The sequence below is a fragment of the Prionailurus viverrinus genome, chromosome C1 (genome assembly GCF_022837055.1).
Source record: "Prionailurus viverrinus isolate Anna chromosome C1, UM_Priviv_1.0, whole genome shotgun sequence".
Classification (NCBI taxonomy): Eukaryota; Metazoa; Chordata; class Mammalia; order Carnivora; family Felidae; genus Prionailurus; species Prionailurus viverrinus.
Window position 1 is genome coordinate 114,832,022 of NC_062568.1, and position 21,038 is coordinate 114,853,059.

At 49.1% G+C, this 21,038-nt stretch overlaps 1 protein-coding gene across 6 annotated transcripts in view; it reads right to left on the reverse strand.

The window, feature by feature from the left end:
• Window positions 1–2,637: 2,637 nt before the first annotated feature.
• The window catches only part of MAB21L3 (mab-21 like 3), a 145,164-nt gene continuing 126,763 nt past the window's right edge, over window positions 2,638–21,038 (reverse strand). For 2 of the 6 annotated variants that reach the window (XR_007154905.1, XR_007154910.1), the window contains 2 exons: window positions 17,079–17,266; window positions 13,570–15,594 (listed from right to left, as the gene is read on the reverse strand). The gene's annotated coding sequence lies outside the window, so the exon portion shown is untranslated. Of the gene's footprint in view, window positions 3,739–13,569; window positions 15,595–17,078; window positions 17,267–21,038 lie in introns of those variants that run through there. The other 4 variants (XR_007154909.1, XR_007154907.1, XR_007154908.1 and 1 more) reach the window with 4 other exon arrangements.

The window sequence follows — 21,038 nt, forward strand, 5'->3', positions numbered from 1 at the left end:
ATCTGAGCATAAAAAGAAGGCGCGTATCCTACGACTAGATACAAGCGAAAGCAACAAAGAGAAATAGTAATGGGTCCTGATCAAATGACTTCTTAAAAAAAAGGACTTCTTAAAACACATAAGGCACGGGGTGCCTGGGTGGCTCAGTCGGTTGAGCTTCCGACTTCGGCCCAGGTCGCGATCTCAGCGTCTGTGAGTTTGAGTCCCACGTCAGGCTCTGTGCTGACACTGACAGCTCAGAGCCTGGAGCCTGCTTCGGATTCTGTGTCTCCCTCTCTCTCTAACCCTCCCCCACTCATGCTCTGTCTCTCTCTGTCTCAAAAATAAAATAAAACATAAAAAAAATTTTAAAAAAATCACATAATGCACACACACACCCCCAAATTGTACTTATTGTTACTCTAGATGGTGATAGAGAGTAAGATTGTGTTTGATGTTGGGGGCTTAAAATAAAATGTATCCTTTGTGTGCATGTGTGTGTGTGTGTGCATGTGCATGTGTGTATGCTCTTTCTCCAGATCCCAGCAAACATTGTGCTATGTTTCCATAATGGTGGTAGTAACATACTGCTCATTTCTAGCTGCAACTTTTGATGACTTTTGACAGCAAAAGCACTGCTCCTGGTCAAGGTGAGAGAGTGTTTGGTTACCATCAAAAGAAAAGTTGAGACGGATTCTTACAAAGGGTTGAATAGTAGCCTCCCAAAAGACATGTCTGTGTCCTAGTCCCTAGGACTTGTGAGTGTTACTGATTTGGAAAAAGGATTTTTGCAGATAAAATTGTCTTAAGAATCTTGACGTAAGATCATCCTGGATCAGTTGGTGGGCCCAAATCAGATGACCAGTGTCCTTATACTGGAAGGGCAGAGAGAAATTTAAAACAGACAGAGGAGGAGAAGACATGAAGAGGAGCAGGTGACATGAAGGCAGAGATGGGATTGATGTGACTACAAGCCAAGGAATGACAAGGATTGTCCACAGTCACTGGCAGTTAGGAGAGAGGCATGGAAGGGATTCAGTTGCAGGGTCTCGGAAGGAAGTGTGGCCCTGCAAATACCATGGTTCCAGACTTCTGCCTCCAGACTGGGACAAAATAAATTTCTACTATTCTAAGTCATCTAGTTTGGGGTAGTTTGTTACAACAGTCCTTTGAAATGAACAGAAACCCAAGATCCTATCTTTTCATAGATGTTTCACGTGAAAGTTATAAACACCCACACGTCAATCCAAATTCCAGTGATGTGAAGTCCCCGTGGAAGCTCTAGCCAGCTTCTCTGAGCTCAATAATCTCTCAGAGTACTTCCCTGGGGGGTCCCTACGCTGCTTGACTCCCCCATCAGAGCTCTGACCCTTTTGCCACATCGTGGGTCCTGTAAAACCTTCCCCGGAAATGTGCTCAGCTGAGCCCCACACCCCAGCTTATAAGGATGTTGAGTACTATTTCCCATCTACCCAAGTTCAAAGACTCTAGGGCTTAGCGAAGTCTTAAAATGCATCAGAAATCCTCACAGTGGGGGCATGTTGACTCTGGTTCTGGCCAGGAAAGGCTGCCTTTGTAGCACTGGGCTTGTACCAGCGTGAAGGACTAGCCAACCACATGCCGAGTGGTTAGATCTAGTATATATTTCTGACAAGACCTGCCTGGGCAATCGGTGAATGGGATGCCCTTGTGTTCAAATTTCCTCCAATCACCCTTCCAGAGCTTCCAACTCTTGAAAGATTCAGGGCCTCACCACTGGTCTGATCTTCCCTCTGCAGGGTCCATTCTGCTAACCCCTCTCACCACTTCCACAAAATGAACCTGTCCCATGTCTGTTGGTCAGGCCTTTCTCCAATGCTAAGGGACAGTATCATTAATGCATTAATTAGGTCAGCTCAGGAGTTTAACAAATTTCTCATGATGGAGACCAGATGGAGAGAGGTGGGTTGGACAGTGTAGCCGTGGGCGGATTCATAGTTGGCTGAAGGCTCTTACCCAGAAAAAAATCCCTGGTCTTCTGAAGGGAGGTGTTTTTGTTTTTTGTTTTTTGTTTTTTTGTCCTTGGCCCAATCCTAGTCAACATTTTAATCAAGAATTTAAATAAAGTCAAAGAGGCAAGCTTATCTAATTTGTAAATGACCCAACCCTGAGCAATATAGAAAATATTTGTTCACATATTGTTTTTTCAAAAAAAAAAAAAAAAAAAGCAATGATGGGCCACAATGAATAAATCTGGTTCCATGTAACTTCTTTCACTTGGTTTCAGAAAATAATCCACAAAAGTAAAAAGATAGGTTAAAGCACTTTTGAGAGAGAAGATTTAGTGGTTCTAGTTTATTTTAAGCTCAATATGAGTCAACGGTCTGAGGAGAAGTTTCTAAAAGGACATAAATTTAGGTTGCATTTCTAGAATGTGCAGGTCTGGATCCAGGATGGTGATCGTTTTGGTATGCTCTGCACTGTCAGAACATGGCTGCAATTATGAGTGTAGTTTTGGATATCATGGTCGACGAGAGACACAGTTCATTGGCGGGCATCTAGCGAGACAAGTCAAGGTTGGGATGAGTTTAAGGTTGGGATGAGTTTGCTTGTCACCTGAGCAAACTTGCTTTTTAGTCCAGAGAAGGAAAGACTCGGGCATATGTTACGTGTCTTCACAGACCTGAAGAGCCATCCGCTTAGAGGGGTTGGGAGTATGGGTTGTTGGGGGCAGTATGGGTGTTGATATTCTGGGCAGCTTCAGAGAGTGAAAAGGAGAAAAAGGTAAGTCTGAAAGGACCAGATTTGGTTTCATTTCTAAGAATCAGAGTTGTCCCACAACAGGGTGTTCTCCTTTGTGATGAGATGACTCTCCCATCCTTGGAAATCGTCAAGCAAAACTATCATTGCAGTGATCACCAGGGTGGGCCAGACTGGAATCACTGGCTGGCTGGGGTCCTCTTCCACCTTTACCACTAAGGATATGTCCCCTCAGAAGCCACATGGTTGGTCCAAGAGGATGGCCCTTCTAGATGCCAGGTGGCTACTCTTGGTTAAAGTCTCAACAGGCATTGTCACTGGATACCATCTCTAAAGAAGTTCTCAATGTCCTTTTCAACGAATCTCTTGAATAATATTACATTACTTATATATAGTGTTTTATTAGGATTATTATTTGATTTCAGGTAAAAAATACCCAAGTCAAGCTTATAGGGAAAAAAGGGGAATTTTTTCATATAACACACATAATTTGCTCATGTGGTTCTAGAGGACAGGAATGGAGCTGGTGTCAGAAACAGTGGGTTGGAGCCTGCCTCGCTACCTCTGAACTCAGCTTCCTCTGTTCAGAACCCAGGGCTGCAAAGAATTCCAGGCAGCCTTCACTCCAGCCGTTACACCAGTAGAACAGAGGTACAAGCGCTTCCTAGGGAAGAACTCTGATTGGCTTGGCCTGGGTCATGTATCCACTCCTTGGACCAATCACGGTGGCCAAAAAATCCTGGAGCCTGTGATTGGCCAGACCTGGGCCGCTTTCTCACTATTTGGGCCGAGGAGAAAGGCCTGCGATCGGTAGCCAGAATCACACAGATGGGTAATGGAAAGAAGTTGCCAGGTGGAGAAAACAACAGGGTCCATTACTGGGCTTCAGAGTTTACAGAGCACTTTTGCACACATGATTTCATTTGATTCTCACTCCTCCTTCCTGTGAGAAATGGGGAGCACGTGGATCATTTTCTTTACCATTTGTTGCCACTTCACCTTACAGAGGCAGTTGGTCACCTATTAAACAAAAATAGTTCGAATTTCTTTTTCTTTTTTTGTTTTTAAGTTTACTTATTTTGGGAGAGAGAGAAAGTGCATGGGCGCATGAGTGGGGGAGGGGCAGGGAGCAACGGCGAGAGAGAGAATCCCAAGTAGGCTCCGTACTGTCAGCATGGACCCCCGCACGGGCTGGGGCTCGATCTCACAACTGTGAGATCTTGACCTGAGCTGAAATCGAGAGCCTGACGCTTAACTGACTGAGCCACCCAGGCGCCCCAGTATTTTGAATTTCTTAACATTGTCACAGGAAGGATAGATCCATTGAATGTCCTTTATTGTCATCTGATTCAGTTCTTGTACGGTGCCGGCTCAAGCTGTTTCCAGAACTCCTGACAGTAGAAAACTCCTTTTGGAGTTTTCTGATAGCAGGTCCCTGGGGAGTAGCTTACATCAGACGAAAAGTGGATCAGTAGCAAAACTGTCACTAGGCTTCCTGGGGACCCACCTTAGAAGTATAGGTCCTCCCCTTCTTCCCCAACTCTTCCCTGGCTCACTCTTTCTTAGGAAAATCAGACGCCATTAGGAAAATTAGGCAGGTATTACTTCAAGCAGAGCTGAGGTTGGTGACAGGCCCCTTTCTAATTCATGCATTCATTCTTATTTATTCTTTTGTTTATCCATGCATCCATTCACTCAGACACACCAAAGTTGTATAGGACACCTGTATGCTGATTAGTGGTTAGACAACGCAGTTTTAATAAAGAGCTCCCAAAATAGGGGGCACCCGGGTGGCTCAGTCCATTAAGTGTCCGACTTCGGCTCAGGTCATAATCTCACAGCTCATGAGTTTGAGCCGTGCGTCAGGCTCTGTGCTGACAGCTCAGAGCCTGGAGCCTGCTTCGGATTCTGTGTCTCCCTCTCTCTCTGCCCCTCCCCTGCTTGCGCTCTGTCTCTCTCTCTCTCTCCAAAATAAATAAACTTTAAAAAATCTTTATGGGCACCTGAGTGGCTCAGTCGGTTAAGCATCCAACTTCAGCTCAGGTCATGATCTCACGGTTTGTGGGTTCAAGCCCCACATGGGAACCTGGAGACTGTTTTGGACTCTGTGTCTTCCTCTTTCTGTGCCCCTCCCCTGCTCATGCTGTGTCTCTCTCTCTCAAAAAATAAGTAAATACACATCAAAAATTAAAAAAAAAAGAAAAGAAAAAAGAGGTCCCCAAATAGAATAACTTAAGAGAAATAGTGGTTTATTTGTTTCTCACGTAAGTGTGTGGGATGAGTTGTCCAGGTAGTGGTGAGGCTTTGCTAGGGACCCAAGTTCCTTCCATCTTGTTGCTCTGCCCTCCCCTGGGGTACAGTTTTTGTTTTCTACGTCTGCTCCCAGCCCATGGGAAGGAAAAATCACAAAAGGGGTGAGCTACTCCATTGTTAGGAACGTGAAGTGGAAACTCACCTCATTTCTGCTCTTAACCCATTTGACAAAAACCACATAGGGCCATGCCTTGCCGCAAAGGACTCGAGAAATGTAGCTAGGCAGCCACACACTTGGCCGAGATTTACTCACAGGAAGAATGGGAGAATGGGTGGTTGGAACAACAGCAGAGTCTATCACGACCTGCTCTGCCCAACTCCGTGCACTACATAGGATGGAATGGAGTGAGCCTCGCTCTCAGGTGGCTTGTTAACTAGCAGGAAAGAAATGCCTTGTCCCCTAGCAGTAACACGAGGCCATGTGGAAGAAGGGTCATGGGAGTGGGGCAAAGAACGTAGAAAGTTCACAGGAGGAGGGATGACTGCTTAGATGGGCGACTGAAGGGGGTGGCCTTTCAGCTGGTCGGCCTGGGCTTGAAAGATAGGTCTGAACCTGAACTGGAACATGAATGAGGACAGCAGGCAGAACAAAGAGCGGTTACAACTGTCCAGTGAAGGGCAGATTCTCACGTGAATGAGGGACTCCTCAGCCACCCTCTCTCAACAGTTCTGAACACATTCCCACACGTTCGCCATTTTTGTCCCCCCCTGTGATAGCGTCGGCGCATTCCCGGTGTCCTCCTTGGTCCTGGAAGACACAATGCTCTACAGGTGCTCAGGGTATTTTTCCAAGTGAGCCTAGGCAGCTCTTCCTGGGGCCACCTTTCATCCCTTCTGAGTGAGACAGGCCGCAAGGCCTAAGGAGACAGGCCGGGCTGTGAGTCAGAGCCCGGAGACCTGGAGTCTAATAACTTAGTAATTGCAAACATTTTCGGAGCCTTGCCGTTTACAGAGCATGCCAAATATAGAATTTTCTTTCATTCTCATCTCAACTCAGAGGGGCGGCTAAGTGAGACATCAGCTATGAAAATACTTTGAAAAATTGGCAGTGCTGTGGAATGGAAAACATCACTACGGAAACGCTGAAATCTTATTATTTCGAACTCCATTGATTCCGAATTTGTGGTGATTTGCACAAGGGTCCAGGCTGAAAATTATCTTTATGCTCGCTCTACCTAAAAGGATTTGCTAAGCAAATTCAGAGTGTGGCCAAGACGACTGGGAGACATTTACAACCTACTGAGGACAACCGGTTTCAGGGATGATTGTAGCACTACTGTTAAGAATACTGTGCTTCAATTAAGTTTGCACAACGCTCTTTTCATTCAAGTAGGTCTGGCAGGACTTCTACAAGGCGATAAAACTTTGTTAGCCATTTGTTTGAAGTCCTGAATATTCTAAAGAGTACAAACATTACGAGGCAAACTAGTTTGGGGCCTCACAGAGAGAATTTAAATGTTTAAGAAAAGGCAGGACCATCACTTGGCCAGGATGTGGAAGAGGACATTCTGGTGCCAGTCTGCAGTTTGGATTAATTTTGGCAGTGGAAGCTCTTCCTCTTCCTTTCCCTTGAAATCTCCATAAAAGCTCAATCAAGCAGAAGCACGCAGAGCAATTCCGGCTGAAGTCAGAGCGCCTCCTCTCCGTTCCTCACTGCCACCCCCGACTCATTCTCAAAGCACCTTTGACCGGGTGCTGAAGAGCCCAAAACCTTGATGATGTTTAAGATCTCTTTGAGTCCTGTGTCTATAACCTGATGGAAAGTCACAGTCAATAGCGGCCAACATTTATTTGAAGCTTATGCTGTGGTAGGTCTATGCTAAGTGCCTGCTTGCATAGATGAGGCCACTGCAGACACCGGACTGTGATCACACTGACAATACGTGGTGGGACAGAGACTCAGGCTGGTCTCATGGTCCATAGAACATGGTTTTATAATCATCGCTCTCACAGATCACGCCTTAGTACCAACATCCCCCCTCTCTGTTTGGTTGGACATGACTTAATGGGCTTATGTTTTACATTTGTTATAATTTATGTCCTAACAAAACTCAGAAGTCGAGGACCCCCCCCCCTTCTCAACCACATCCTCTGAAGCCTTAATAAGAGAGCACGGTGACGTGGCCATGTCCCCAGGAGCTGGGTGTTGAAGTGGACAAGAGCCAAGGAACTCAGCGAGCATATAAATATATATAGTATTTCAAAGTGGATGCATATTTGCTGGGAGGGGGGTGGGGAAAGATGCAGAAAGAGACATTTGGGGTGAGCGTAGGGCAGATTGAGCAGTTTATGGAGTTTAAATGTGGTTATTCTATCTGAAGTTCATTCACTCATCAGACATTTATTAAGCCCCATCCTATGCCAGGCACTGGGCTAAGTAAGTGTTGGGGATTACAGAAAAAAGATGAGTCCTCTGCCCCTCAAAGGAAATGACTTGTTAAAAAAAAAATTAACATTCAGGGGCACCTGGATGGCTCAGTCGGTTAAGTGTCTGACTTTGGCTCAGGCCATGAACTCTTGGTTCATGGGTTCGAGCCCCATGTAGGGTTCTGTGCTGACAGCTCAGACCCTGAAGCCTGCTTCAGATGCTGTGTCTCCCTCCCTCTCTCTGGCAACCCCTCTCCCCACCGCTCACACTCTCTCTCCCTCGCTGTCAAAAATAAGTTAAAAAAATAACATTCAAAGAATAAGAATAGTGGAAACACGGGCAATGAGCCATCAGAATGCAAGTGGCCGTGGGTGACTAGGACTTACTGCAGGGCTCTGTAGGGCACATCTGTCCAGTGTTTTGCTACGGTAACAAAGGGGCAGTGATCCCTCTTCCTTGAAGGGTAGGAGTCGAAAAAGACTTCATCGGTAATACTTTAATGAACCTTCATGATGACGCTGCAGTCGTCTTACAGACAGAGGAGATTTGGCCAAAGGAGAGAGGTCACCGGGCTCCCTGTGCAGCCTCAGGCGTCCTGGGCTGTTGGCTCTTGCAGCAAGTATTTCGAGAACAGGTCATGATTGATTAGAGGATTCAGAGGCTGTTTTCTCACCTCAGATACCCTCTCACTTTTGCAGAGGGAGGCTGCCTTCTATCCGTGCTCAAACTCCTTCTGGCCAAAGCATCTAGTATTCTGGCCACCTGGGGCACTGCATTCCCAACCCCACAGTTCCCTGTTTCTGTGACAGCAGAGAAGCTGATGTCCAAGGAAGGTGGGGACTGTTGGCTCCCACAGGGTAGGATGTAGGGAGTGGGTGATGGTTCTGAGGGGAGAAGACCATCTAGCCATATGGGGATTTGCACGCCCCAGGTCTGGTACCGAGGACCAGCCTGTCGCCAGCTGGACCACTGCATGAACTCTTTTCAAAACCCAAGAGGTCGCTGTCTTGCCTCCTTAGAACTTCTCTTAAATGACTTGAGTTTCAAGAAACAGGATCTCACTCAGTTGGCTTCGATTATGAGCCTTATTTCCATGCGTGGGCGTGGCTGTAAAGACAACCCGGCTCCTGTGGGGACTCAAGTGGTATGCAAGGCTCCACCAAGGCCACAGGGGGCACAACAGCCGGAACCATAGAGTACTAGCGTGCCCTCTGCCCATGTCTCCTCCATGGCACGCCATGATGGAGGCCACCTCCCCCCGCCCCCGTGCTGCGGCTAGAACACCTGTCACCCTCTGCCGCCCCACGACTTCTGCTGCATCAGGCCCCCTGCCGCCTCCATGGCCCTGCCTACCAGCCTACTCTCTGTTTCTCTTTCTGTCCTCGAACCTCTCACCCCTCTCCTTATGGCCCCCAGTTCAAATTCCTGCTTTTCTAGAGCTTTCCTGCAATGGTACTTGCCCACAGCTGGTTCAGGTCGCCACAGACAGATGGCCACGGTCGCATGCTGTTGCATTGCTTCTGATGAAGGCACGTCCCTTAGCAGAGGGCTTTGGGCTGGCTCCATGACCCCCGAGTGCCCCCACCCCGCAGCCTCTCGCTTCTCCGAGAAGGGAGCTGTAGGCATTGATGGCATGAGGAGGCCCATCCAGCCCAGGTAGGGATCTGGTTTTGGGACACAGATGATGAACAGGAGGCGTCTTAAAGGTCATCAAGCCCAAAGTCCCTATAGACTGAGATTCCTGGGCACCACACAGCCTGGCCAAGGCAACATCCAGCCTCTTTTAAACACCCCCTGTGACAAGGCACACACACAGCCTAGAGCAGTCCACTGTGACCATGACTGAGATTCTCCTTCCACTGAATGTGAATCTGCCTGGGCCTGGGTCCTACCCAGGACAGAATCACGGGTCCTGCTCTATCCTCCCAGGCCTGTTAATCCCTGTTCAATATTGTGGCCTCTTACGTAACAGAAGACAGTTTTCTTGCATTTTCCCTTCAAAGACTGTGTTCCCTCCGGTTCTGACAAGCATTCCTCATGTGACTTACTTTGAGTTATCTGAGCACACCATCATTCTCCCTGGAATGTGGCCCCATTTGCCCGTGTCCCTGTTGAGGTGCGGCCCAGACGGGAAGCAGTTCTCTGAGCGCGGGCTGGCCGACAAGTGCAGCCAGGTGAGGTCGGGCCTGCTCCCACTGCAGATTTCTGATTAAAGTCGTCAGTCCCCTTATGCTTCATTCCAAGCAGGTGTTCTATGATCCCCACCGATCCTGCTGGGGGGCATATTGTCATCCGAAATCAGCCAAAGAACACACAGTCAGATTCATGGGTTTGTTTCACTCTAGAGCAGCAGGTGGCCAAGAGGGAGGAGGGGAGCATCATCCAGAAGGGTGGTGACCCTGAAGAGTCCTGGGAGGGCCACAGGGGAACCTGGACCTGTCGTGGATGGGTTGCTTTCTGGGGTGGGATCAGCGGAAGTGGTGGGCTAGGGTGCAGTCACGAGGTGAGGGCGGCCTGGCAGTTGGGTGCCCTCGGTACCGGACGGGTTAGCGAGGCGGCTCTGGGACACCATTGGTCACTCATTTTACAGCCACTGCATGGCTTTGGAGAAACAAGGTCTCCCGTTAACTCTGCAGCTGCTTTTATCTGTGTCCCTCCAGCCTGATTAACTAGAGGAATCCTTTTTAATTATTCAGGCCGAGCTGACGTCACTCTTTCAATCCAGATGGTTGTTTATTCTTTCAGGATCTTTGTGGATTCTAGGGGCTTTAGGAGGCAGCATATTCCCACATTCAATCATGTGGCGGTTACCAACGAGATGCCCATGTGAATCACGCAGGCCCTGTGACTGTCCTTGCACTGACCTTCTTCTTTACTCTTCCCGCTGTCGTTCTTATTCAGACCCCCACCTGGACTGTGCCGCCAACCTCCAAGTGCCTCCAGACCGCTCGTGGACCCCAGGTCCGTCCATCCAACTGTCTGCGAGAATGGCCCACTGGGGCGTCCAACAGGCGCCAGAGATGCAACGCGCCCAGACTCAACGGCCTTGTCTCCGCCCCCACCTTGGTCCTGCCCTCTAGTTGCTATGGGTGCATTGTACCTCCAACCACCAAGTCATCCAAACCAAACAACCAGGCCTCCCTGTCACCCAAGATGCCTCCCTCACCCATGCACCTACCTGGTTTCAGTCACCTGTCACTTCTTCCCAAATATCTTTCAAATCTGCTTCTCTTCTCCCTTTTGTGGGTCCTCTGATCTTTTGCTTGGGTTCGTGCAAAAGCCTTCTTACCCATCTCCCCGTTCCAGTCCCTTCTCCCTCTACTCCGCTGGATGCCCTGCTGCCAGAGGGAAACTTTTAAAATGCAAATCTGATCCTCTGCCTCCCTACATAACATCCTTTAATAGCATCTCATAACCTAGTGTGAAATCTGAAATATCTTAACACAGCACATAAGGCTTTGCATCTGATGGGGCCTGGTTTATAGCACATTTTTGCTTGCGCCCGGTGATCCAGCCACAAAGAACCACCAGCAGCTCCCTGGACTGGCTGCCCTGTGTCCTGTCTGACCTGTGGACAGGCCGTTTCCACTGTCTGGGATGTCAGAAATATTAACGGCAAGAATACTAACTGCTCCATTTACTGATCACGCACCCTAGGCCAAGGCACTCTGCTCATGAATTCTTATGTGTCATCATAACAATTCTGTAAAACAGATACTAGCACGATGTCCATTTTACAGATGAAGAAACTGCAGCTTAAAAGAAGCAAAGAGGCCGGGGTGTCTGTGTACCTCATCAGTTAAGCACTTGACTCTTGATTCTGGCTCAGGTCATGATCTCACGGTCGGTGAGATCGAGCCCCGCGTCGGGCTCTATGCTGGCAGCATGGACCCTGCTTGGGATTCTCTCTCTCTCTCTCTCTCTCTCTCTGCCCATCTCCCACTTGTGCTCTCTCTCTCTCTCTCTCTCTCTCTCTCTCTCTTTCTCAAAATAAATTAAAAACAAACAAAAAAGAATGGAAGAGCCTGACCCAAGGTCATACAGCAAATAAGTGTCAGGGCCAGGATAGGAATCCGGGTCTGCAATGAGTCTGATTCTACCGCATCTCCTCCGGCGTGTGCGATAAATTCCAGCCACGTTCTTAAACCCAACGGCTATATCTGTTCATGCCGAACCTTTCCCTGGCCTTCCCTTCACAAGAAGTTAGTTAATTCCCTCCCTCTTGCCACTGTGTCTTGCATATAACTGTGTCTGGCCATCTCCCCCCTGTACTGGGCCTGTGGGCAGTGCCTACCTGCACACACAACCCTCCCTTGTCTAAGCAGCTGTGCCCTATCCTGGGGGCCTATCCACAACCCAGGCTGCAGCTGACTGAGCGTGGGATGGACACCAAACCCCCAAGGCTAGTCGGCAGGCTTGGAGTAGTGTTGTGATGCGTATGTTTATAGGTCAAAATCAAGAGCTTCTGGAAGGCCGTGTAGGCCATGGACATGCTCCACCCCAGATCTCTTTCAAAGGGACCTACTGTGGGAAATGTAGACAGCCTCCAGTTGCTGCCTTTTGGATCCCACCATGGCGTTCAGATCTCTGCCAGTCTGCCTTCAACCAACCAGCACACTCAGGGTATTGCAGCGGTCCATTCCTGCCCCATATGGACTCCTCCAACGGGCAGCCTCGGCTTGGGAGGCCCTCTGTTGGCCCAGTCAAGACTTTCTGCCAACTGCCTTGAAGTCCGCTACTCTTCCTCCCACTCTCTTTTCACAGATGTCAGACTTGTGTCACCATCTGAGGACTCTCCCCACTGGCCCCCGCTCCTCCCTCCTGCATCCTCCATAGGCATGTCCCCCAGTACATTTCTTGCACGTTGTATTCTGTTTTGGAGTCTGCTTCTTGGGGGACCTAAAATGACATGGAGGGAAGAAACCATCTTTATACACCTGACACATGGCAAGTGCTGAATAAATGTTTACTGAAGAAAGGAAGAAATGAGCCACCTCCCTGACTCCGTGTCTCTACCACTTCCAGATCAATCTTCCTGGAGCATGACTTTGTGCATGGCACTTCCTTTCCTCCCCACAGGCAAAGTAATAGAGGATAAAAAGAAAAGATACAATGTTTTGGATTTTTTAATGTGCTAATGTATCGTAGTGATATTAATGATGTAGGATGCACTTTCTCTAATGACATTATGAGTTTTTAAAACAAAGAGAAATTCAAAATGGTAGAATGGCTTTTGACCACTGAGCAGTGGAAATGGGTTTGGAAGTAGTCTTTAAAAATAGAAACTTGACGGGGCGCCTGGGTGGCTCAGTCGGTCGAGCGTCCGACTTCGGCTCAGGTCATGATCTCACGGCTGGTGAGTTCGAGCCCCGCATCCGGCTCTGTGCTGACAGCTCAGAGCCTGGAGCCTGCTTCCGATTCTGTGTCTCCCTCTCTCTCTGCCCCTAACCCACTCGCATTCTGTCTCTGCCTCTTTCAAAAATAAATAAACATTAAAAAAAAAAAATAGAAACTTTACTGGAGAGAAGGTTCCACCCACCCCAACGTGACTCCTTTGGAAGTTCAATGTGTCCGGCTTGGGTGTCTGCTTTCTCCCCCAGAAGAGCTCAGAACCCTCGTCTATCTCCTGAGGCACCGGTTTTCCCCATCATTAATCTTTCAATCAGGATTCAGTGTCTTCGTGGATACCCACTTCCTGTGGCAGGAAAGGTTGTCAACCATGCTCAACTCCAAGGCCCACTGTTCCCGTCATAATTTCTGAAGATGGCAGTCCCTCAATGGCAGCCTGTGCAATACACAGCCCCGTGTGGATTCTCCTTCCCCAGGGCAGCCGTCAGGAAAACTTCCTTCTCCCCTAGACTCTACAGCTTGAAATCGACCCAAAACTATTCCTATGTGATCAGATGCTTGCTGCCTTCCCTGGCAAATTTCCTTGAAAAAGACTATTCATGTAGTGTTTTGGCATGAGAGTCCCAAGAAAGGGGTTATAATAAGCATCCTCTTGAAGACTTAAATACAGTCTCTGGTTCTGCAAATACCATAATGACAGACTTGTGTTCTCAGTCCTAGGAAATTCTGCGGGCACCAGAGCTCAGAAACGTCCTCGGCATGTAAGCAAGCTCTATTCTTATTTGTGTCTGGGATCCGAGGAGAAAATAAGGGGCTCCCAGAACCAGGTCACTCAACACTCTCGTGGAGGCAGAGGAAGGATCACCACAAGTGCATTTCTGTGATGGCAGCTTGAGCGGAATGCATCTGTGTGGGTCGCTTGGTGCCCCTGGGCTGTAGGGCTCGGGGGCGTGTTTTCGATCTCGGTGGCCAAAAGCAGAGGCAGAGGGCAGGCGTGGACAGATGGGACAAAGCCTCCTTGCACACGCTGCCTGTGGTCAGAAATGCTCGTGGTTGCCGCCAGAACTGGATACATGATGGGCTCAGATGACATCAGAGGGTGACCGAGGGGTCGGAGCGCTAGCACTGCCGAACTGCGGGCGCCAGGCTTCCTTGTGCGTGACACCCTCGGCCGTTCTCTCCTCTCCCTCTTTCCCTCTCAGTGGCTACCGTGGGCTCTAGCCAGCCGTTCCCGAGGCCCAAGGCTGGCTTGTTCTCGTGGGATCAACTCCAATACCTGCTTCAAATCTTCCTATTCCTTTATCTCACAGAGCGTACATTTGATTGAGGAATTCAAGGAAAAACACAAGTTTTTTAAAGCCTTGTATTTTTTATAGAAAAGAAGGAAGGGCCTAGTGAAAGGAATTCTGCTGAGTCTTCTTATAAATCACACCCAGCGTGTAGAGCCAGCCTTCTCATACACCGAGCTCCCTAAGACGTGGGAACATGGGAAGTTTGGGGTCCTTGGGAGCTACGTTATCTTTCAGGATTGTTGCAGAGAGGGATGCAAAGCGGGTGGCCCGTGACTCTGGCTGTGGGAGGAACACTCCCGGGGGGCCCTCGTGCTGGCATGAGTGCTGTCCTGGACAGTGGGGTGGGGTGGGATGAGGCAGGGCTCGAGTCCGTTCTCTGGGATGTTACAGTCATGGTTGGAAGGTTCTAGGTTCCCCCGGAGCACCTGTTTCCCTGCGGGGCAACCAGGCTTGGGGCTGGCTTCCATGAAACTGCTGGGGCCTGACCTGGCTTTCCAGGCCTCACCAGAGGCATGGCCTGGTGGGGGCATGAGGCAGAGAAATCCCTCCCCTGCGCAAATTCTCCACAAGTGGCACCTTTGCCATCATTTTCACAAAGTGATATTGTGGCACAATGGTCGCTGAGACTAGGATGAAATTTCATTGCTGGAAGCAGGGGGGAAACTGAAGGTCAGCCTGATCTGTCAGCAATTACCATCTCGGTGGTTGCATGAGTCTAATCCAGCTGCTCTAACAAAATGCCACAGACTGGGAATTCTCACAGTTCTGGCGGCTAGAAGTCCAAGACCGAAGGGTTGGGGCCATTTCGGTTCCTGGTAGGATCTCTCTTCCTACCTTGCAGATGGGGCCACCTTCTTGTTGTGCCCTCACAGAGCAGAGAGAGAGAGAGGAATCAAGCTCTTTGGTGTCTTTCCTCCTAAGGACGCCGATCCTAATAGATCAGGGTTCCACCCTTAGGACCTCGGGTAACATTAACTACTATCTCCTTATAGGCCCTGTCTCCAAATTACCTTGGGGACTAGGGTTTCAACATAAGGATTCTGAGGAACACAATTCAGCCCATAGCATGAGATGCTCAGGGAATATGATGCCCTTTGAGGTGTCCATCGCCCTCTTCCTCTGGCCTACCTATGCTTCAGGCTCCTTTCTCCATTCTAGAACCTGGCTATGCTTCTGCCACACCACCGCGAGGGCAGGGTGACCCCTGAAGAGTGGTGTGGGAATACCTGCCGGGAGAGCTGCCTGGATAGCTGTCTGTCTGGTAAGCTCCCCGGCACCTCACCGACACCCCCGTTTGGCTTCGGTGCCCCATCTCAGCCATTGGCCAGGCCCTGGGGGAGCCTGGGGGGAAGGGTAAACAGAGTGACACATGTTATCTGTTGCTTAGCAGAAGCTGGAACCCACCTGGGGACAGAACACAGCCGCCTCACCACGTCTGCCTGGGCAGGCTTCCTCATACATTTCAGAGGTTAAACCATCGAAACATGGGGTCCTGTGCATTCCCGGCTGAGGACGTGGAGAAAGCTCATCATGTGTGAAGGCCAGATCCACCTGCTAAATAAAAACAGGAGTGAAAAAAAAAAAAAAACCAGAAAAAAAAAAAACAAACCAACCCCAAACCTTGCGATTTGCCCAGCACTGCAAATGGCTCAAATTACAGCTACAGAAAAGTCTCCAGCCCCTGGAGACTTCCCTTTCCACCCCGGCAAGTGGTGCAGTCCCCACTGGCTCTCCTCCTTCGTCGCCCCCACCCCTGGCTGCTGTCCTTTCTCTGCCTTTGTTTTGTAGCAGCAAAAGGCAACGCCCTTCCAAAGCTCAGGGGACTTTCTTCCATTGTCACAGCATCCAGCCATGCCACTGGGGCTGCCCCCACTCCAGATTTATTCTTCTGGCGATGAGTCACTGCTACCATCTTGCCCCTCTGCTTCCTGCAAGCAGATAAGGCAAGGAAAAGGAAAGGAGGGGCCCCCGGCCAGCTCATGAGGCACCTTGTGGGCCTGGGTGGGCTACAACCGGCCGTCGGGGTCTATGGGGGATGGAACCGGCAGTAAGGGGATCAGTCCTGCTGCCTGGAACAGGAACAAAACCCCAGCCTCCATAGGATGGGAGGGTCACATGGGGCCACATGGTCCCCTGGGTAGGGGACAAGGGAGTATCACTAACAGAGGATGGGATTTGGGCCCCACCAGGTCTGGTTTTGAAGCCCGGATCCACTGTTTCTGGCATCCTGGGCACGTTACCCAGCTTCTTGGAGCCTTAGTTTCCTCACCTGTATAACAGGGACCCCAACATCCTTCCTAGGATTATTAGCCTGCGGGCTAAAGTGCGTGACCCCTGCAAAGCTCCTAGAGCAGTGCCCAGCGTCAACCAGGAGCCGGGCACAGACTAGGTTTCCCCTTGCACAATCGTCCGATGCAAGGACGCTGTCCTCAGAGAGGTTTGGCCCAGTGTCCTGCCCTCTCCCACAGGCAGGCTGCCCGAGCACAGAGGGAAGGCTCCTTGCTGGGAAACCGGAACAGCCGGTGGTGGGGGAACAGATGAGCCTGTGGCCCTGGACCAAGGGGGCCCGAAGCACACCCACTCGTTTTCTCTCTACACTGTGTTTGGCGATGATTTATGAGTGAATTCTCACATCTCAGGCTCGTGGCAAGAGTCCCCTTTTAAAGGCAGTCCTTATCATCATTCAGCTCCATCGTCATTATTCAATATCTATTACGTTCAGGGCCTTCTTCCAGACACCATATATTTACTCCAGTCTGGAAAGCTGAAGGCTGGGAGGGGCTGCTCGAAGTGTCCACGACGCCCCAAAGGGCAGACAGGGCTCGGGCAGCAAGTCCTTGTCCCACACAATCTCAGCATCGGAATTTCGGAAGGGATTGGTGACATTGGAGCAAGGGGACTTTTAGGTCAAATGAAAGGAAATGCTATTCTGTTGCCAGCAAGTAATAAACCCACAGAATTCATTATCCAACGGGGAGTTGGGTGGAGGCCTAAAAGGACGTCAAAAGGAGTTTTAGGTAAATTCATGGTTGGCTGACCTCTGTGGGGGGTGTGCCGTGATCCTCTGAACTTGCCACCAGGAAGGACGGCCAGCATTTGGCAAGGTCTAGAGAAGGCGAACTCTGTGCCCTTGGGCCTTGGGTTCTGGCCCATGCAGCAATCTCCATGCCCATGGGATCGTCCTGGGTTTCTCAGATTTGTGATTTTTCAGTGCTGCCCATCTGAACTGGGAGAGAAAGGAGGAGGCATTCCTGGAGAAAGTGGGGTGAGAATCTCCCAGGCAGAACACTGGACAGCAATTTTTTTTTTCCTGCTTAAATTTCCAAAGGCCTACACCCTTTTGAAACGGCAGCAAATTTCACAAGAGCACAGAACATTTGCATTGGAAGGGAGCGGCTGGACCATTTCACCTACTGCAGTTTCTGCCCTGAACGGTTTTGTGTACTAGCAATTAGATTCAGAAATAGAAACAGTGACGGTGCTAGAAATGCACTTGCTGAGCTGTGTGTCTTTGATGCAAAAAAAGTCTTTGTACCTAACAACTGAGCTTTTGCTCATTTACGCAACCAATTTGTTGAGCACCAGCTCTGAGCCATGATCTTAGGATCCGAGGACGGAGAAGACAAAACACCTCTCAGCCTCCTGAGAGTTTAGCCAGTGGCGAAAACAGCCCAATAGTTCCGCTACTGTGGGTGTTATGGGAGCAGGGAAACGGGGGTCCGTCTGCACCTGGAGGAGTCAGGACGTGAAGGACAGCCAGGAGCTCCCCTGTGGCAATGAAAACAGGCAGAGAGGGGTTTCCGCAGACCAGGGAGTGTGAAACAGTTGGAGAAGTGCTGGAATTCACTCAGGCTGCCTGAGATAAAGGGGGCAGGAGGCGAGTCTGGAACGTAAGACAAAGAACATAAGACAAAGACGGGCATTGAGGGTGGTGGTCCAAGCTAAGGCGCGGGGCGCTGGTCATGGAAGGGAAGCTGGAATGAGGTATAATCAGTTTCTCATTGTAGGGAGATGATCAGGGGGTGCGTCGGTGGGGGCGAAACTCTAAACAAGCGCATGAGTCAGGTGACTCTCCCCACATCCAGGAGACCACGACTGGGGACTACAGCAAAGTCCTGAGGTTACTCAAAAGGTGGGACCAATGGCTGCTAGAGGCACATGGCAAAGGGAGAAAAGAGGAGGGTCGGGGATGACCTCTGGGTTTCTTTGAGTGGATGGAGGTACCATTCATTGGATGGTAGCTGGGTGCTAAAGGGAGAATGTCACACTGAAAATAACAAGTAAGTTTTGGATAGACTGCACTTGATTTTTGTATGAGGCAGCCAAACAGAGATAGCCAGCAGGCTGTATATCTCAAGATCCAAGCTCTGCAGAAGGGTGGGGTCTGGAGATGTCAGGATGCAGGGACATCAGCAGGTGGAGGTGAAAGCTTGCTAGGGGAGGACCCAAACAGGAACAGAGGAGCACACGGAGGGCTCCACCACAGAATGGCCCCGGGCAGAGGAAAAGAAGCCCACCAAGGACAGCAAGCCAAGGAGGTGGGAGGAGAAGGGCTTACGGGAAAAACAAAGGAGGCAGGAAGGAGCCACACCTGAAACTTCTCTGTTGAAATTCACGGTGCTTCTTTTTTTTTTTTTTTTTTTTTTTTTTTTTTTAAGGGAACTGAGTTTTGCAGCATTGTTTTAAAATTGAAGTACAACTTACATAAAGAACACAAAGAGTGTATGGTTTGATGCATTTTTCCATATGTATACACCCATGAATCTACTACTCCAACTCTGGAGAATATTTCCGGCTCGCTAGAAGGTTCTCTTATGGCCCACGTAGGCGGTGCCTCATCACAAAATAATCTTTCATTCTGACCTCTGCGGTTATGCACCTTTGCCTGCTCTTGGGCCTACGGATGGGATCACGTGGTGTACGTCCTTTTGCAATGCAGTTGCTTTCTCTCAACAATACGTTTCTTGTGACGGGCAATGGTTAGGAAGTTCTTTTTTTGTTGCTGGGAAGTATTCCATTGTGTAAATATGAGCTGTCCACCATGGTGTTTCTATCTGTTGATAGATCCCAGTTTGGCTACTGGTTTACTATAGTTTGGGACTCCTGGAAAGAGCACTGCCATGAACATTCCTGTGTGTGTGTGGTGGGGCCCCAGCACGCCCAAGAGTGGCACCGTAGGGTCACAGGGTAGACGTCCGTTCAGCTTTAGCAGATGCTGCCGAGGTATTTGGGCCAACTTACATCCCCACTCACGACGTAGGAGTGCTCCGCTCCACAGTATTTTAAAATAAAACACGATTCTATGAGGAACGCTTAAAACACTGAAAAAAGCAACTGCTTTCAAGAACCTCAACACATCGGACGTATCTATCGATCCGTTAACAATGACTATGTAACGCATCCCTCCTCAATCCTCTAAGACTTCCGTTATAGAACCCCTAGTCGGCCTAGTTTGAGTTAAGGTAAATTTGTGTATATAAAATAAGTGAATTTCTTTATAAGTAATTTTATCATGTACAATTGTCACTAATTTAAAAAGTCTTTCTTGGGGCGCCTGGGTGGCTTATTCAGTTAAGCTTCCGACTCTTGATTTCAGCTCAGGTCATGATCTCACAGTTTGTGAGATCGAGCCCCGCATCGGGCTCTATGCTGACAGTGCTGAGCCTGCTTGGGATTCTCTCTCTCCCTCTCTGGTCTTCCCCTGCTTGCGTGCTCTCTCTCAAAAGAAACGAACTTAAAAAAAAGAAAGGCTTTCTCACCTTACGCCCAGATTCATGAGATTTTATTCTAATACTCAGTTATGGATCTGATTTTTCCCAGGAGCTGGCAGAACTGCCTTAGCCTAACAACATGGCATATGTATCTTGGATGTCACGGGAGTCAGCATTAATTCAATTATGTATTCATTTTTTTCACTGTGTAAATATATGGTGAGCAGTCACTGGGTCAGGCACGTCCTACGCACTGGGGGTGGGTGGGATGGAGGAAATAAAGAATCATCACTTAGGACTTCTGCCCTCAAAGAACTTAGTCTAAAAGAAGATATGGATACAAAGAGCCCTAACGCCGAGTAGAAAGTTAACCAACTTCATTTCCTGCAGGGCAGGGTGGGGCCAGCTTAGGTGAAACTGTAGCAAAAAAAACTGCCATTTACTACATTCACCTGTTTTCTGTCTGGCTGGAGATGACACATCGTCTCGGGGTGAGATTTTGCTCTCAAGTCACTGGACTATACCCTCCAGGTAAGCCTCACAGACATCCATTACCTAGAAGGCAAAGAAGGGACAGAAACCCCTGGGCGACAAAGCCTGCCCTTTTAAATACCCATAGCAAGAAAATGGGCCAAATTGCTTGAAGTCAAGGAACCTCTTGGAACCTAGAAGTCCTAGCCCCCGACATGTTTATCATCTTTCCAGTTATTGAGATGGTTCTAAGTGGTGTTAGCTGTCAGGAAAGGGCCCAAAAGCTCCCCAGAGAAACTCATTAAATTCAGTGCTTGGACCTAGATAGTTGACACAGGAGTGCTGACTCCCACACAGTAAGCACCTGTGGAGAGAAGCCTCTCTGTCTGGACCCACCATGCTTGCACAAAGAGCCTACTTTGGGAACAGGGGCTGAATATGTGAGTGTGACCTTGGAATCCAAGCATAGAGCATCTTCAGCTGAATATAACTCAGGAGAGAGTGGGATGTGAACATCTAAAAGCTGAGTTCCTATTCACACTTCAAGCTGCTGAAGACTTTCATACCAATTGTAGGCTTAGCAGATATCGTTGGTTATTATAACACTCTTTGCATCCCATATTGTCTGCAGATCCCTTTACTATTCCTGTGCACATGGGCTTCTGTGGCCTCTTCCTACGGGAAGAGAAATTGTCGGGGAAAATGGACCGCTCTGTGGATTCCACCTCTGAGTTCATCTAAGTTCCTCGCCTACTTTAACTCTTAGGAGTGGGTCACTGCAGAGTTCTTCTGTGGGGTCAGACAAGCTCAGCGAGA